The sequence below is a fragment of the Haemaphysalis longicornis genome, unplaced genomic scaffold (assembly GCF_048455015.1).
Source record: "Haemaphysalis longicornis isolate Haplotype H1 unplaced genomic scaffold, Haemaphysalis longicornis Haplotype H1 scaffold_6, whole genome shotgun sequence".
NCBI classification, from domain to species: domain Eukaryota; kingdom Metazoa; phylum Arthropoda; class Arachnida; order Ixodida; family Ixodidae; genus Haemaphysalis; species Haemaphysalis longicornis.
In genome coordinates this window covers 206,432,335-206,448,109 of record NW_027526407.1, presented here as the reverse complement: position 1 = coordinate 206,448,109, position 15,775 = coordinate 206,432,335, and positions in this window count along the sequence as shown.

Sequence of the window (15,775 nt, the reverse complement as noted above, 5' to 3'; positions counted from 1 at the left end):
AATCATTTCATGCGACATTCCCGTCCTTGGAAGATGATTCCAAGTGCCTTTAGTGGCGCTAGGTGTACGCAGAAGCGCGCGAGAACGCGAATTTTTGTGCCCAGACCCCGATTTGGCACATTTCCGGCGTAGCTTGTTTTTCACATGCAGAATGGTTCTACGATGCAATTAGTTTTCGCACATGAGTTCATGTGGCAAGCAGAAAACACATCCACTAATTCATAAACATTCTTTCGCGGCTTGTTTAACCGACGTCTCCTTTACTTGGTAGCATTGAAGGAACACGTATTGTTTTGTGACGTCTTTCTGCGGCGTCTTTCTTAACCCGAAAAGGTCATTTTTTAGGTAACGGCACGAGGACTAGTGATTTGAGCAATGGTAATTTCATTTCAATCTTTGCTTTTTGCCTTTTATTTTTTTGAAATTCTTTTATTCTGTTGTTCTTTATGATATTTTCACTTCACAAAGCCCAGTCCCAACAGAAGGGGGCTTTAATCATTGAAGAGCGGTGGTCAGAACAGCTGACAGCCGAAGGCCAGGAGAGATGAAGAAGAACAGAGAGCAACTAGGCCGAGCCCCTCGGTCATACAGCCGTGCAGCCACTTGGCGGCGGAAGCAGCTTGCCAAAAGCATGAGCCCCCCAATGCCATGTCGTCGTGGCAATACCCCCTCTCTTTTTCAAAGCATCGTCTCGATGCTTCATTTCATTTCATCTTTTTTTCATTTTTTTATTTATCCGTCTTCTGTACAGGAATAAGTTTCTGGTCAATCTAAGCACGCAGTGCTTGTAAAGAGACCAGGCAGTTGGTGATACAACAACACATTTTCATGAAAAGTAACGCAATAATACTTTCGTATATGCACTGAACACTTCGGAGTGCAAAACAACACATAAAACTCACACACGAAAGGAGCGTCTTCTCGCTCCCAAAAAATCATCAAACCAAAATAAATGTTACAGAACTCTTATGAAATGAATATACCAATAGCACACTCACTTACAGGGATACAATTCAATTCGACTTCGAAAGAGTACAGCCATAAAGTAACATGAATACAAACAACCTGAACACAAGGCGGTAAACAAATCCCCACATGTCAAGTGGCATTACCTACTCAGTGTTTATTAAACCACCACACCATTGTGCAATTGCTATGTTCAGTTTCCATTTCGTGTTTGTCGTGCATAGTTCATCAGTTAATTCATTGAATGTTTGCGGAACATAGTAGTTCCGTACTCTTTTTCTGTAGTTAGTGCACACTCGTGGTTTTACTTATCTTTCGGTTTTTCGCAGTGCCACACTCTTTCTTACCGCAACTCGAAACTCTTTTGTGAAATAGTGATTCTTCAACACTACACATTTAAACAGTTCTTTCATTGGTAGTATACCGAGGGCTTGGTATTTTTCCTTTGTACCAACGCTATCTAACGCTGTACCGTAGGTTATGCTTTTGACTATATTTCGAATGACTTGAATAATTTCTTGTTTTTTTGTTTTCCGAGCAAGTATCCTCTAATGTGATCCCATACGAGAGCAAAGATTCAGCTAGCGCCTTTACACTGTAAGCTTAACTTTGAACGGAGCTCTACCTCGGAGGTGATACATCATTGCAGCAATTGACCTTAATTTGTTACATATATGTTTAACGTGGCTTTGCCATGTTAAACACTGATCAAAATACATACCTAAATACTTTACAGTTGTTTCAAGAGGTAAAGGCGGGCAATGGAAGGGGTTACAGTCAGAAGAATGCAATAAAATCCTGCTACTTAATGTTAAAACTTTATGTGGATTACTAAAGCAGACCAGCTTTGTTTTCTGCTTATTAACAAAATTACAATTTTTCTTAAACCAATCAAATAGTGTCAGAATATCGCTTTGTAGACATTCAAACCCTTTATCAACGTTGGGAACATCTATAATAATTGCAGTGTCGTCCGCATAGTGAAAAATGTTTGAATTTAATGGTAGAAGGCCGAGGTCTGTAACATAAATGTTGAAAAGCAATGGCCCTAATGTACTGCCCTGAGGTACTCCATATTTTAGTGGCTCGAAACTGCTATACGTTTCTCCCAGTCTAACGCACTGAAATGTATCAGTGAAGTAGCTTGAAAAGAATTTTGAAAAATGCCCCCTAAAGCCTTTTAATTGCAACTTCTTCAGCATAATATTGTGGTTTATGGTATCGAAAGCCTTTGTTAAATCTAACATTAAAGCCAGAACTACTCGGTTGTTTTCTATCGAACTATTGATGCAATCGGATAACTGTTCTAACAAGGAAGTTGTATTTTTGTTTGGTGTAAAGCCGAATTGAGCATTGTTATTTAGTGAAAACCGATCGCAGAATGAAAGTAGCACAGATGATACATACTTTTCCATTATGTGTGCCAGCGCTGAGAGGATGGAAATTGGTCTATAATTTCCGCAGTCACTCTTTTTTTCCGTGTTTGTAGATTGGCTTAACAACAGATATCTTCATTTCTTTCGGTATACCTCCAGTGTAGAATATTCCATTTAATATTTTTAATAATACTTCTTTAAGCACCGAAAAGTTACTGCGCAAGTCTCGATTACGGATCCTGTCGAAACCCGGTGGCTTCCATCCCCTCAAGCCCTTGATCGTATTCCACAATTCGACAGCGCCTATATCTGGAAGGAAAGCCGTGTTCGCGCATGTGCGTTTAGGCTTGTATTCAGTTGGCTTATCGCAATTTCCTTGTCTTAGGTTTTCCGTCGCATGCAAGAACGTGTCATTGAACATATCACACATTACTTTCTCGTATACCATGGGGAAGTTCTTTTTTATCGTGTCTTCAACGCATGCATGTTCAGATCTGCCCAGTAGGTCATTCACCAAGTTCCACGTGTTGTTTACATCATTTTTATTTAACGAGAACTGTTGCGATAAGTACCTTTTTTTCGCAAGCCGCAATTTTGCCGTCACCAAGTTTCTTAGTGAACAGTATTCTGCTTTTTTTGTGGCATCATGAGGTTCTTTCTTGCTTTTCTGCCAGGCCTTTTCCTTCAAGTAGCACAATTCTATTATATCTGGCGTGATCCATTCGTTGTCAGGCTTTCTCTGCCTTATCTTCACCAGTTTAGTGGAATCATCATATATTCTGCTGAGTGTTTCAATAAATCTACTGTACATAGTTAAGTGATCGAGTGGTGAAAGTGCACTCCAGTTTGTATTTCTAATTTTTGCGTCAACTCTTGCATTATCGATAACCTGTTTTGTAAACAGTGTTTTTTCTTTGTTAATTAGTTTTTCTGACATGACTGCTAAGACGACAAAATAATGGTCAGCTAATTTGGATTTAATGACTCCCGCTGGTTAGGTAGGCGGAGGATAATATGGTCAATGCATGATTTACAAATTTTTGAGCCCAAGCGTTCCTCTCTTGCATACTCTTTTTTGCGTTATATAATCCATGTTCGGCTAACAAATTCAGGTAATCACTTACTGTTCTTTGGGAATCTTGCATGATATCAATGTTTATGTCCCCAACTAAAATCAGGTGTTTCTCATTCATATACTTGTTCAGTAAAGCCTGCAGTTCCTCAATGTATTTGTGCGGATTCAAATTAGGGGGCCGGTAAATAACGCAGAGAATGTATGTGGTGTCGATTTTACTGATCGACAAGGTAACATGCTCGGCATTATCAAATGTGACATCAATATTGTATGATAGCCAGCCATCTTTGACGAACACCAAAACAGCGCCACCCTTCCGATTTTCACGGCATACGGCATATTGTGTATAACCCCTGAGGCAATACAAGCTTAATCTTTCCGTCGTGATGTTTATTTCGGATGACGCGGTGACATCCACATCAGGTATTCTTCGCAAATACGCACACAGTAGGTCCCAATTTTTCTGCAGGCTACGAATATTATAATGTAGCAATCTTAGCTTTCCATGCAGCATTTCTTCCTTTAGTGTTTGAAGGACGTGCTTGTCCCATTCACTGAAGGATTCAAACGACCCCATTAAGTTAGTTTTTCAAGGTCAGCCCCTCCATTGATACCGATTATCTTAGAACCCTCTTCCTTTCTGACCAGCACCTTGCCGTTCTTTGTCCATGCAAATGTGTACCCTTTCTCTTTTGCCTGCTTTCGAGTTTGCCAGAACAAATGTCCTTGGGCTCTGGTGATATTGTCGTTCAAAAATATTTCTTCAGCCCGAAGAGCTTTCTTTTTAGTTATCCAGAGGTCTTTGGTTGCTTGGTCCGTGAATCTGACTATAATCGGAGCAACTTTGTCTTGGATTGATTGTAGGTTTTAACGCGCCGACGCAACGCAAGCGATGAGGCGCACCGTAGTGGAGAGCTCCGGAATAATTTTGACCACCTGGGGATCTTTAACGTGCGCCGAAATCTCGTACACACGGGCGTTTTTGCTTTTCGCCTCCATCAGAAGAGCGGCCGCCGCGGCCGGGAATCGAACCCGCGACCTCGTGCTGAGCAGCGCAACGCCTTAGCCACTGAGCCACCGCGGCGGGAGGTTTTTAGCTTGAGTTGAGCGATTAAAGTTTCCTGTGAGCCGATTTTGGCAAGAAGTTCGTCATACTTCGTTGACAACACTTCCATGAAGGTTTCTATCGATTGCGTTGTTATGTTTTGCTTGTAAACATTATTATCAACGCTATCCAGCTTGCACAAAACCATGCCTAGTTTCCGATCCAAGTTTGCCTCTTGTAAAGCCGTAGCACCTTGGTGCTGCAGTTTTTTGTCGCCTTCGCGGTTTTCCTTCCTTATGTTGCTGCTGTCTCAATCCGAGGATTCATTTTCTTCATCTGCGGATGATGAAGAAAAGTGTTAATTTCAAACAAGTGTCAATTTCACCTTGTTTCATACCCTTGAATCTTTTTTTCTGGATGCCTGAACATTTTCCCAAGTGGTAACAATGTTCGCAGCGAGAACATGGCAAGAACTGTTCCTTACCAAGCTTCTTTTGGCACGCAAAACAGTCTCGTTCCGCCATAATCCCCGAACAGGCACTAAAACACTACAATATTGGAATATTGCAACACCGCAGTCCAGTGGAGCATAAATTTCAGGCAAGGAAAGTGTCCCTCATTGAGGCACAAGTTTCTTACATATAACAAAGAAAACACGGTCAGAGCGTCGTCGTTGCTCCACCTGACTGCGGGGTGTTCCTCTTCCGAGCGTGCTTTTGTAGCCCGTCGAACCCGTGGCTTGTGACATCAGATCCACCCACTTTCACGACGTTATCGTCCAGTTGTCATCGCCATTCACTTGGCCTTGATCCCAGCATAGATAGCTGCTGCAGGCCTAGCACTTTGCTGCGTCCAGGGTCATCGGGCGTTGTGGCGGTTCGTCGGGCAGGAGCTATAACAAAAAAAACACGGTCAGAGCGTCGTCGTTGCTCCACCGGACTGCTTAACAGATTTAAATAGAATGTAAAGAAACACAAAGCAACACATTATGACGCAACACGGAAACATTTTGCGGCCACTGTCAATGACGCAATTGCGGTGGTAGAAGAATGCCAACACCGGGAAAGAGGAAAAAAATCTTTTGAGCAAGTTTTCAAATTATCAGATGGACCCCCCGCGGTGGCTCAGTGGCTAAGGCGTTGCGCTGCTGAGCAAGAGGTCGCGGGTTCTATTCCCGGCCGCGGCGGCCGCTTTTCTGATGGAGGCGAAAAGCAAAAACGCCCGTGTGTCCGAGATTTCGGCGCACGTTAAAGATCCCCAGGTGGTCAAAATTAATCCGGAGCCCTCCACTACGGCGCGCCTCATCGCCGGCGTTGCGTCGGCGCGTTAAACCCAACAATCAATCAAATCAAATTAAATTATCAGATGGGCATGTAGCGGTCCTTTTTGACTGGGGTATTTCTGACCCCCTAATCTAAGTGCTGGAAATGTTCGTTGACTGCATTATGCGAGCATTTACCACTTCAAAAATATTTGAAAATGTGATGCAGGGCCTTTTCAGCCCTATGAAGCATCTGTTAACAGATCTTGAGAGCCACTTCAAGTCTCTTTCATCTCTTAAAGTTGAAATGAACAGCTTAAAGGCTACCACACTTCAGATGTCCCACCAGATAGACAGCTTATCAGCCCGAGTGGACGACTCTGAAAATCGCTCCCGCAGATACAATTTATTATTCTATGGCATTCCCGACACTAACCCTTCCGAACATTTTACTGAACCAGAAAAACTAGTACTTGCTCTTTGTGCTAATCACATGGAGCTGAATATTGAACCAAAGGACATAGACAGAGCGCATCGTCTTGGCCGTCACGCGGTAGACAAGGAAAGGCAGATAAATGTAAAATTTAATACTTTTAAAACAAAGAACAAGATTCTTCCAAACGGCCGCAAACTCAAAGATACCGATTACAGCGTTGGCGAAGACTTTTCCGCCACAGTTCGAATCGTTCGCAGGCATCTTATCGCTTTCGCAAAGTCCCAGTCCTGTCAATTTATGTTGACCTTTAAAACCCTACGCATGGGTGAAAAACGCTACATATTTGACGAATCGACACAAACGGTGAAAGAATTACTATAGCTAGTTCCTCGCAATCCACACGTGCGTCATGGCCCCAGATCCACCCCACGCCCACTACTTTCCTTCTCAGTTATCTTTACTAATATACGCAGTTTTCTACCAAAGCGAGACGTCATTTCTAATCTTGTTTCCTCGTCGAGCAGTAACATTTTAGTGTTATCAGAAACGTGGCTATACCCTGACATCAGCGACCATGAAGTTATAGAAGACCTTCCAAATTTTACAGTTTTTTGCAAGGACCGTATAGATAGGCGAGGCGGAGGCGTGGCTATTGCAATCAGCAAAGATATTTCTTGTACTGCAATAAACATTGAGACTGACCTCGAAATTATACGGCTTCTTTGCCACGCCACTCCCGAAACTGTTTTAATTGGTGCCTGCTATAGACCTCCCCACAGCACTCCCGATTTTGCTCGTAAACTTAACGACATGTTAAATGATCTATCTACTGCATGTCCTAACGCCCGCATTCTCCTTTTTGGGGATTTCAATCATCCTCTCATTGACTGGGTAAACCAAATTACTTTGACGTCAGGAGAACCCGAAGCGCACGACTTTCTTGATGTGTGCCTAAACTTTACCTTAACCCAACTTGTAACTGAACCAACTCCCGTAACTCATACGTGCGCCAATACCCTTGATTTAATACTAACGGATCACCCTGAGAGCCTTTCGTCCATTTCATATCTTCCAGAAATTAGCGATCACAAGGTAATTCATGCTGAGTTGACGTTCAAACCGGTGTCTCGTCAGAAAAGTAAAAAAACTATACGTCTTTATTACAAAGGAAATTATACAGCTATCATTGATGAACTCCGCTCTTTCTTTACATCATTCGAATCATTATTCCAAAATAGACGCGTGCAAGATAATTGGAAAATATTTACGGACAAAGTGGATTATCTTGTGAGCAAATATATACCATCATTTAATTTCCAGGCCGACACTCAAAAGCCCTGGTTCACCAAAACATTAAAACGCCTAGAAAACAAAAAGAAACGCCTCTTTCGTTCAGCCAAACAGAAGGAAAGCCAATGCGCATGAAAAAAATACTATGTAGCTGAACATGACTACCTAGGAAAGATATGCGAAGCAAAGCACTCTTCCTATAACTATAACTTGCCGAACATTCTAAAAAGTGACCCACGCAAGTTTTTCGAAATAATCAAACCTCACCCAACTCAATCGACTAACTTCACCGATGATGCCGGCAGACCAGTGAGTGACGTCGATTGTGCAAACATCTTTAATAACGCATTTGGATCAGTGTTCACAAAAGAAACAGACCTTCCATTTTTCATGCCGACTTCCACTGTCGAACTCTTCATGCCATCTATCACATTTTCCGTGTCCGGTATAATATCTATAATAAACAACCTAAAGTTGTCGTCCTCCGCTGGTGTAGACAATATTAACTCCAAGTTCCTTAAAAGCACTGTAGATGTCTGTGCCGAATACTTATGTTTATTGTTTTCACAGACACTCTCAACAGGCCAACTGCCCGACGATTGGAAAAAAGGGAAGGTCATTCCAGTCTTCAAAACCGGTAACAAAAACTCGCCTCTAAATTATCGTCCAATCTCCTTAACGTCAGTGCCTTGCAAAATCATGGAACACGTCATATTCACTCACATTATCAGTTTTCTTGACAAGGTTAATTTTTTTCATCCTGCACAACATGGCTTCCGAAAAGGATTTTCATGCGAAACACAGCTAGCACTTTTTGTCCATGACCTTCATTCCAATCTCGATAATAACCTTCAAACCGACGCCATATTTCTAGATTTCACCAAAGCATTCGATAAGGTACCCCATAAACGCCTGTTACTGAAACTTTCCCACATAAACTTACACCCCGCAGTCTTAACCTCGATCCAAGAATTTTTAAATAACCGTTCCCAATCTGTCCTTGTAAATAATCAGCTCTCCAATTTTATTCCAGTTACATCAGGTGTCCCTCAGGGTTCCGTCCTTGGCCCCTTGTTATTTCTAATATATATTAATGACCTCCCAACGAACTTAACTTGTAACATACGCATGTTTGCTGATGACTGCGTTTTGTACCGCACAGTAACTAATGTATCCGATCAAATTAGCCTCCAATGTGACCTTAACCAAGTACAGCGTTGGTGTGAACACTGGCAAATAGAACTTAATCCTAACAAATGTAAACTTATGTCGTTTCAGCGTCGCCATAACCCGCTGACCACTTCCTACATAATTTCTAACACTAAAGTTCAACTTGTGCAATCATACAAATACCTTGGCCTAACTTTGTGCAGTGACCTAACTTGGACTGAGCAATTCCGGACTATCATCGCCGCTGCTAATCGTACTCTCGGCTTCTTAAAACGTCATCTGCGCAACGCACCTCGCCATGTAAAATTACTAGCTTATCAATCCCTCGTAAGAAGCAAGCTCGAATTCGCGTCGTCAATTTGGAACCCACACCATGCGTATCTCATCACTGCACTCGAATCACTTCAAAACCTGGCTACTAGATTCATTCATTCCTCATATGCCTATCACATTAGCATGTCATCTTTAAAAGTAGAAATTGGCCTGTCCCCTCTGTCTTCCCGCCGCCGCATTGCTACCCTTTGCTTGTTTCGTAAACTTTTTCACAGTCCACTTGCAATCGAACCTTACATCTCCCCCCCATTTCGCAGATCACATCGCATTGGCCATATCTTTCAAGTTACCCGTCAACGTTCCCGCACCGTTACTTTTGCTGCCTCATTTTTTCTTCGTCCAGCAAAAGACTGGAATGACCTCCCCCACCATATTGCAGCAATCACCTGTCCATCAACATTTATGCATAGCGTCACAAGTCATTTTTCAAACTGATTCATGGCTTTTTTGTACGTTTTTGTGTAACCCCACCCCTTGTGTAATGTCCCTCCGGGGACCTTTAAGGTAATAAAATGAAATGAAATGAAGTACGAGAAACGTTGACGTCGGTATCTGGAACAAAAATTTATGAATGTGTGGTTTATTATTGTAGAATTGGTTGACAGTACTTTCTTCAGATTGACTATCATTTTTTAAAATAATGCAATAGTGTATGCACTCCAAATTTCAGCTGACATTTTTTAACATCTTTTGCGTGAGTACCAGAAAATGTGTTTGGTTGGCTTTAAATAAAGAATTTTTCTGAAATGGTCTTCAGCCTAGTGAGAAATATCAAACACCTAAGGATTTTAGCCTGCGTGCTTAAGTTTTACACCATCTTCCTGTAGGGGAACGCTGAGTAGTATGCGAAGCAGCCATGGGGTAGATTCAACTGCCCATTAGTTTTCGGCTTGTCGTTTCCGTTAAGTTGAAGTACGCAGCTACCGTTATATATACTGTTTCGTTTCTATGGTAACAACCAAGCTTTCACTTACCGGAACTACGAAATGGGAAATTGCGTAGACCCCATTGCTGCTTCGTATGCTACTCAGGGTTCCCCTACGGGAAAATAGTATAATTTTATTGGAGGGGGGGTGTTAGAGTGGAGAGGCATCAAAGAGAGAGAGAGAGAGAGTCGTTGTACGTGGTATGAGTTTGTCTTTATTTAGGCCTTATGATCATCATGTTCAACGTTGGTGACGTCGAGCTGTGGTTGGCGTTCCTCTTTGATTATGACCGCCTTATGGTCTGTGAAATGTAGAGTCTAAGGCTGTTGTAGTGAATCAGCCCTGAAGTTGCTGAAGATGAGGTCGATGCACGTTTCCCGGATGGTTGTGGGCTGCTTGTATTCACGTCCCACCGAGACTCACCGACGCACGCCGGCGCCGCCGACGATGAAACGTCGAAGGCGCGTGAAGCGTGCTCGTCTCGTGCCGGCCAAGGAAGACACCGGCAATACAATACTGCGCTCCAGTAACCCTTAAAGGCGAAGCGTGCTAGTCATGTGCCGGTCCAGGAAGGCACCGGCAACACTGTCGCTCCAGGATTCATTAAAGGGTAAGACACCACCGGGCATTCAGCAAGCCGAGCATGTGCAGTGGGGTTGGGGACGCCGCATGGCGGAGGGAGGAACATAGCCCCAACCATGAGATGCTTCGCATTTAAAAACACAAAGCAACACAGCACGACGCACACGCAAACATTTCGCGGCCACTATCAACGTGAGTGATACGGTTTCACCCGGGCAACATGAACCACTTCAGCGAGCGTCCTACTACGCGTTGGACTCAGTGTTCCTTCGGGGAGAACTTCATAGTTCACTGCGCTTACATGGCGTATCACTTTGTAGGGCCCCAAGTAGCGGCGTAAAAGTTTTTCCGAATGTATTCGGAGTCTCACAGGGCGCCAGACCCACACTTGGTCACCAGGTTGGAAAGTTACTTGTCGGTGGCTTGAGTTGTAGCGGCGGCGATCAATCGGTTGTTGGGGACAGATGCGTTGTTGCGCAAGTTGCCGGGTACCGTCGGTGCGGCTGGCGTATTCTGTGGCGTCTGGTGTAAACTTGTGAATTTCATCCGAAAGCAGCATGGCATCCAACATAGTCATCAGTTCGCGATCGTGGACGGAATGGAAAGGAGTGAAATTGGCCGTTTCTTGAACGGCCGTATTGTATGCAATGGTCACGTACGGCAGTATGTCATCCCAGTTCTTCCGGTCAACATAAACGTACATCGAAACCATGTCGGCGATAGTCTTGTTCAGCCTTGCGGTCAGCCCGTTTGTCTGGGGGGTGATATGCAGTGGTTTTGCGATGGTCGGTATGACACAGTTGCATTAACTTTTCAGTAAGTGGTGCGGTGAACGCTGTGCCTCTATCGGTTATGATGCCTGTTTGGGCGCCGTGGCAGAGCACATTGTTATGGACGAAAAATCCGGCAAATTCAGCCGGCGTTCCTTTGGGCAATGCTTTGGTTTCGCAATATCGGGTAAGATAATCAGTAGCGACTACAATCCACCGAATCCCAGCTGATGACGTAGGGAATGGCCCCAGTATATTCAGACCGACTTGCTTAAATGGCCTGCTTGGTGGATCAGTAGGCAGAAGGAAACCGGCTGGTTTAGTGGGCGGTATTTTTCGCCGCTGACAGTCGCGGCATATTTTGACGTAGCGCCCTGCGTCAATAGGAATAGGAGACATTTGATCCAGTCCCTTTCCCATGCCCAACAAAGGGACGCCGCAGGGCTCCGTAATCTCCCCCCTGCTCTTTAACATTACCATGATCAAAATCCCAAAAAACTGCAAACCATTCCCGACATTTACGCCGACATTTACGCCGACGATATAACAATCTGGGCTACTAAAGGATCACTGGCTGCAAAAGAAGAGGTACTTCAAAGGCTACAAATTTGGTGGAAAACCTGGCAGCAAAAATGGGTTACAATGCGCGCCAGAAAAACCCGAAGTTATTCGAATCCACGGCACCCGCTATGTAAGCCCAGGACCAATAAACATTAAGCTTGGAGATTACACAATACGCGAAAAAGATCTAATACGAGTCCAAGGGATGTTTACACAAAATAATGGCAAGGCAAACTTGACCATAGAAAAGATAAAGAAGTCAACTGTGCAAATTGCAAGAATAGTGAGAAGAATAACTAAAAACAGAGCCGGCCTCAAGGAAGAACCAACTCTGCGCATTATGCAGGCCTTGGTAGTCAGCCGCCCGGCATATACCGTGCCTTTCCACTGCCTTAACAGACAAGAGACTGATCAAACCAATGTCATACTCCGCACGGCTTACAAAGCGGCCCTCGGTCTCTCAAACTATACATCAAATGAAAAGCTGATGAGCTTGGGTGTATCCAACACCTTCGAAGAAATCAGAGAGGCACTCCTCATCTCGCAAAAACAACGCCTGCAAAAAACAAAAGCTGCCAGGGTCATCCTGCAAAGAGTGCGGTCCCCCGCAGACGTACACTCGATTATTGACAAAGTGGTCATGAGCAGACAAGTACGAACACGACTGAAAGTGCTCCCCCCACCTCGAAACATGGATCCCTGCCTGCACAAAGAGAGAAGAATAGCACGAGTAGCCTTCCTACGAAAACAACTTGAAAACAAAAAAAAATGTCATCTACACCGACGCTGCTTTCTATAGCGGGAAAAATGCCTCCATAGTTATAATCGATCACGAAGGAGCCAACAAGGATTGCCTCACGCTAAAAGATACCACTGCCGACGAAGCCGAAATTGGTGCTCTCCTCCTGGCAATGAGGTGTGGGCAACACAAGAACCAAACCTCCCAATAGTCACAGATTCCAAAAAGGCTATGCAAAACATTATAAAAGGAAAAATTCACAAGCGACTCAAAAAATTACAGCCAAAAATGTCCAATCAATTCCACCGTATTTTCCGAACTCCAGGACACGAGGAGCTGGAGGGAACCGAGAGGGCCGACCAGGCTGCGCACGATCTTACAAAGCGCCCGGCTAACAGTCCTAGCCTTCTGCAGCCCCCCCTAAGTGGCTTTGCCGAACGCCTCACTGTCCGAAGAGGTGAACGAGCCCTATTCCCCAACCCGGGCAAGACCCTCCCTGGTGAAGAAGCTCAAACGCTGAAGCAAATCCGACGAACACTTATCCTAACAAATCCCGGCTATCCAAAATGTTCCCTCAGACATACACAGACGCATTCAATAAATGCGGAAACCTTTCCAACTTATTTCACGCAACATGGGCCTGCCTATCATCTTGCCTTCAGGAAACAACCCCACCAATACGGTCGCGCTATGGGAGGCAGCTCTGGCCAGCTCCGACTTCGGGATTCAGAAGAACTTAATTCTTCGACCCCGGAGAGGAGCAGAAGAATCTGGGGCCCTGGAAGGAGGGCACCGCCCCTAAGACAATCGCGCCCCCTCCTTTTTTCCTAATAAATGTTTCATCTCTCGGAGCCAAGTTCGGGCAGTATTACTTCTTACGAAGGCTTGCGGGTGTGCGGGTGAAGCCCAGATGCCCAAACGAAGGGTCGTCGTGGGAGGCTTATAGGTCATCCCGTAGCGCTGTTGCCGCAACAAGAAGGTGTGTGGCTCCTGTAGGGTCAAATGCTCTTTTCTAAAGGACTCCATTGTGCAGATGAAATGACGAGTACGAGCGCTGGAAGAGCCGTGGAGGGCGCGAGCTGTGACCTAGGTACTTAAAGAGCGGCACAAGTTCTGAGTCCTTCTTCGGCGAGGACTGATAGTGCCAACGCTCGGAGAAAGGGTCTTCCTGGACAGCAGTTACTCGCTCCAGGGGGGCTCGTGATGGGCAATCAGCGTCGGTGTGGAGTCTTCCGGACTTATATACGACCATCACGTCACACTCTTGGAGCTGCAGGCTGCACCGCACGAGACGTCGTCACTGATCTTTTAGGTTGGCAAGCCAACACAGAGAGTGGTACTCACTGAACACTCGAAACGCCCTGCCGTATAAGTACGGGTGGACTTTGGTCAGGTACGAACTCTGGTCAGGTAGGAGCGGGCTCTGGTCAGGTACGAACTCGGCCTGTCAATAAATATCTTGAAGCAATCGAGAATTCCTCGCACCTTACAACCGAAACTGTGTACGAATGCAACCGGCATTGTCTTCATTACCTGGTATTTTTCTGGCCACAGCAACAATCGTCCTAATCTGTCCGAAAACACATCTAGCCATCTGTCACATATCCTTGACATGTTGACTGAGGGGCGCCAAATATATACACCAAGACTTAGAGTTGGCAGACGAGTCTTTGATCAAAACCACCATTTCTTCAAACTGGGTGAGTGCGGGAGGGAAACATGATCTCCATGTTTTTCTAAAGATGATCACTATGGAAAACATGAAGTTTCACGAGGCAGAACGCGGAGCACAACATAAAAAATAACGGCAGCCCTTTATAAAAGGCAACCCTGTTGTTGTCTCCTTGCAGGGACTCCTCCGAAAATGTCAGTGGTTGTAACGCTTTTTCTGTGTCAGTGAGCTTTTGTTGCAATTGAAGAATTTGGCTCCTCACTGTGTCGATGTCAATCCCAAGCAAATCCCTCTGGCAGCAAGTATCTACAGAAAAAAAAGAACGATGTCACACAATGTCAGCGTTATGTTCTACGCCAACTGAAATGCAATGCAGGGAAAATGAAAGCAAGTAGCTTTACATAGCTTGACATTTCCATATGGTGTTTGCATTAATCAAGAAATCTTGCAAAACTTGTACTGATATCAAGTTGGCCCGCAGTTCTTTCCCTGCACGACATGCACTAACTCCCATGAAACACGACAGCAGCGTCAGCTTATTAAAAGCATGGTTGTGACAACATCAGATACAGCACTGTTATTTTTTAGTAGCTATTTCACATACCAACATTTCGGAGAACCTCTTCTGCTTGCTCACCATCCGAAGGCTCTTCTGGGGATAAAACAGCGACCACTGGCGAGACTGCTCCCCCAAAAACCATTTGTGGCTGTGAAAGTTTTTGCATACCGAAAATCTCGGAGGGTCGAGTGAATGTGTTACCGTTGCGGTCTAGCTGCTGGGAACGAGTCCTTCGACGGTCGTATCGTTGCCCTCTCAACGTTTTCGATGGGTAGGGCAAGTGCTGCGATAGTAGCCAATCGGGTTTAAAATTATCAAACAAATTCGCTGGGGGGCCTGGAATGAAGCACTGAAGTGAAGCTACACCGTGGCATTCATCTCAGAAATTGTAGCGACAAACGTACTGCACGCTGTTATTCCAACATTTCGCCTACAACGTGGCCTCTACGTAAACACGTATGTGTACGTACGAACACTGCCGCATCAAAATTTTGTTCCACATTTTAACTATGCCCAGGTTCATCACTAGAATTTGTATCATGGCTTTCACGTACCTGAGAGAAAGTGTCGAGAGCAGACTCGGTACTTGTCAGTGTTCAGATCAACACCGCTTCGGTTGATGCGTGCCACCTACCCGCGTCGACGCCGCTCGGACAGCTCCTTGGTTTTGTTGCACTCTAGGACGTGCACGTTCGGTGTTTTGAAGAACCCACCGTCTTTCTCCTTCGTCTTCACCTTCTTCGTCTTTGTTTGGGTGCGGCTATTGCAGCGCACAATCACGCAGTACACCATTCTTGCTTAAAGAATGACCCCGCAGCAGCATTAGTGCCGAAACGAAGAACTTCAAAACGGCCGCTAACCCAGAATGCATTGCGCCACCGTCTCTAATGCATACTCCCTATCACATTTGAGGCTTGGTAACGCTTGTTTCTTACACACTCATCTTGGACACGAGCACAGTTATGCTATTACTACTAGCGATGTAACCACAGCCTCCTTATTTGAGTCAAGAAA